The sequence below is a fragment of the Adiantum capillus-veneris genome, chromosome 6 (assembly GCF_014529385.1).
Source record: "Adiantum capillus-veneris isolate H3 chromosome 6, ASM1452938v2, whole genome shotgun sequence".
In the NCBI taxonomy this organism is placed as follows: Eukaryota; Viridiplantae; Streptophyta; class Polypodiopsida; order Polypodiales; family Pteridaceae; genus Adiantum; species Adiantum capillus-veneris.
In genome coordinates this window covers 84,659,715-84,663,436 of record NC_140936.1, presented here as the reverse complement: position 1 = coordinate 84,663,436, position 3,722 = coordinate 84,659,715, and the positions used below count along the sequence as shown (strand labels likewise).

Below are 3,722 nucleotides of genomic sequence, written 5' to 3'. Positions count from 1 at the left end.
CCATAAAAGCCCATATGGTTATTGAGTGCAACTATGCTGAAATTGGCATAGTAGAAAATTTGCACAAATAGTAGAACCACGCCGGCGTGTGACCACAACGCGGGCTCAGCGTCTAAATAACTGATAGTTGCGCCTCGCGTGACCATTGCCTAACGAGGGGACTCCTCACGACCCCTCATCATCGATTGAAAAATGGGGATGAAGCTGGGCCCTCACACTTATGTAGGGAACGAACATCAACATGAGCCTCCGGCACTAATTTCCACCACCCCGAGAGAGAGAGAGAGAGAGAGAGAGAGAGAGAGATGAAGCTTACGCTTACCCTCCGTTGCGCTTGTTTGCTCTTCATCCTCAGAATCTCCCAGCAGGTGTCTGCACAGGAAAGCACTAGCTTTGTCTTCAACGGCTTCAATGGAAACAACATTAGTCTAAGTGGAGCTGCAAGGTTTGACAGGGGGCTAATCAAGCTCACCAACTCAACCACACGGCAGTTTGGGCGTGCATTCTACTCACGCCTGGTACAAGTGAAGGATTCAAATGCACAGGTAGTCTCGTCCTTCAGCACAATTTTTGTGTTCTGCATATCTGCTATGACGAAGACGCTTGGGGGCCATGGCATGGCCTTTGTGATGGCGCCTAAGCAGGGTTTGGATGGGGCATTCCCAAGTCAGTACTTTGGCTTGCTGAATCCCAGTAATGATGGCAATTCATCTAACCACTTGCTCGTGGTTGAGTTTGATACGGTCCAAGACCTCGACGTCGGAGATAGGGATGATAACCACGTGGGCATCGACATCAACAGCATGAGATCCAAATATGCAGAAACAGCAGGTTATTGGACTACCCAGAGCAAAGCTTCTCATGAGAGATCCAAGACAGTGATTAACCTCAAAAGTGAAGAAATTATTCAAGCTTGGATCGAATATGATGGCCGCAGCCAGGTTCTCAACGTGAGTATTGCACCTGTGGGGTCTCCGCACCCTTCAATCCCTCTTCTTTCTGTGAGCCTTGACCTATTGAATGTGTTCGAAGAGAAAATGTATGCTGGGTTCACAGCTTCAACGGGGATCCTCGTCGGCACCCATCGAGTGCTTGCATGGAGCTTCAACAGCAGCGGAGAGGCACCGGCCTTGGATCTATCATTGCTTCCATCAGTCTTTCCAGTTCCTTCACTTTACTCAACCAGAAAGTTTAAAGAAGGAATCGGCCTGACTATCTTGATTTTGTTTTTAGGGGTGTGCGCTCTTGTGGGCTTAGGTTTGTATAGGAGGAGTCAGAGGGAGGTAGTGGAAGACTGGGAGCTTGAATTTGGATTGCATAGGTATGGCTATAAAGAGCTGCAGAAAGCGACAAAAAACTTTTCCGACCAGGAGTTGCTCGGAGTGGGTGGCTTCGGGCGTGTGTATAGAGGAGTGTTACCTATGTCTGGTGTTGAATTGGCAGTAAAGAGGTTATCTAGAGAGTCAGGTCAAGGTGAAAGGGAGTTTATTGCAGAGATGGCAAGCACAGGGAGGCTACGACACCGCAATCTTGTGCAGCTTTTGGGATGGAGTAGATGCAGAGGTGAGCTCCTCTTGGTGTATGAATATTTACCGAACCGAAGCCTTGACAAATTATTACATGGGAACTCGGGCAAAGTCCTAAGGTGGGAGCAGAGGCACAACATTCTCAAGGGGATTGCTGCAGGTCTTCATTATCTTCATGAGGGATGGGAGCAACAGGTATTACACAGGGATGTCAAGTCAAGTAATGTCCTTTTAGATGCGGACATGAATGCGAAAGTGGGTGATTTTGGGCTTGCAAGGTTATTTGAGCATGGTGAAAACCCACATACGACAAGAGTGGTCGGCACTTTGGGCTACTTGGCACCAGAGTTTGCAAGAACAGGGAAGGCTGATACAAGCACAGATGTCTACAGTTTTGGTGTTTTGCTTCTTGAGATTGTTGCGGGGCGCCATCCAATAGAGCACCGGGTTTCTGTAGAAGATTGTCTCCTTGTGGATAGAGTGCTTGACTTGTACATGAAGGGTAGGCTTCTTGCAGTTACGGATCCGAGGCTTGAAGGGTTGTTTAATGCAGAAGAGATGAAGAAAGTGATTGAGTTAGGGCTTTTGTGTGTGCATCCAAATCCTCTAAGGAGGCCCTCTATGCAACAAGCAGTGCAAGTCCTTATGTATCATGCATCCCTCCCTATTGCCGACTTGGGCGAAAAGAACTCTATGAGTTACTCACTTGCAGAGAACTCTACTTCTTACTCTTTTGCCTCATCATCAGCAAGCCAAGCATGGGAGTCTGTAGATTCTAGCATACACTTAAGTGGACGATAGCAATGACAACAGATATAAGCTGTGGAATGTAGCATGAGCCTTGTTTCATTGTCTCTCTGAAAAGGAGCAACAGTTGAGAGACAAACTTAATTTCAATCCTCCGCCTCCACTTCACTCCTGCTTTCTGTAACATATAGATACATATAGATTGGCACTATGTAATACCATCTGACACTTGTATGACAGTATATGTACTTCATTATCCCCCTTCAGAAGAAACCTTCCTGGATGCCACCCAAAAGGTTTGAGCTAATCTTTGTATGATTATTTGAGCTAATCTTTGTTACTCTTTTTTTGTCAAATTGAGTCCAAAAGGACAAATAATGAGGAGTCGTTGAAGGAGGAGCAAGAAGATTGCCCCTACTCATATTTCCTTGGTACCCAATGCCCAGAAAACACGTGGAGGACATTTAGCTGCTTACACCCAAGTTGTTAATGTCTCATATATCGTTAAATATGTGACCTATAAAGACAATAACAAAAGCAATCCTCCAATACATTTCCATAAGTTCTTGCACTTGGCTATGCCAATAGCTCATCATGCCCACACCCAACCCCCACCGTGGAGGCATATGGGAACAGTCCCTAAGGACTTAGAACATGTCTTTAGGTTGCCAAGGGGGGATAGAACCCAAGACCTTAGGCACATAGGCTATGATTCTACCAATTGAGCTAGCACCCGTGATGGGATGCCTCCCTCCCTACCTGTAAGGCCGTTGTACATAGGGTGTGTGCGTGTGTTTCAAAGTTCCTGTACTATCTCTATAAAAAAAAAAAAAGCTCATTATGCCTTATTGGTGCTGATGTAGAGTGTTCCCTCAGAAAAGACCTAGGTTAATGTAACCATACCTATGAATTTTGAGATCAACCTTTAAATTATATATTGGACGGAGAGGAAACCTTTAGATTTTGGACGAATTTAGTAAGATAACCTTTATATATGACAAGCATCCTCCAAAGCTTTCCACAAGGAGGTTTTCCAAGCTTTTAGAAAAACTCTTTTTCCAAGCCTAACTCAACTTGCTCTCATTTCTGCACCCATGATTTCTGCATCCTGCACAATCTTCACACTTTTTTCATACATGCTCAAAAGGAAGACATGAAATTGTTAACATGTCTTCCTCTTAAATACGTAAGGAATTGTTTGAACCTTGTTGATTCTTTGTGGTCTTGAATAATTCCATATATTTTAGATACTATTGTATGTCTTTCTCATGGTTTTCATGTTAGTGTCAGCTCAGGTTCTCCTTCAATACTAATGTACTACTAGCCCTTTTCCCAAAACCATGGGAAATCTATGATTGTCATTACAAATGCACATATAACCGCTTTTTGTAACAAGATGAAGACTCATGTTCGCATTCTGAAAAGGAAGTGAGATGAGGCTCTCAATGA

General features: G+C 44.5%; 1 pseudogene; it reads left to right on the top strand.

Moving 5' to 3' along the window:
- The first annotated feature begins 247 nt into the window (after positions 1-247).
- LOC147455810 (L-type lectin-domain containing receptor kinase IV.2 pseudogene) lies at positions 248-2,599 on the top strand (annotated as a pseudogene).
- Positions 2,600-3,722: the final 1,123 nt, after the last annotated feature.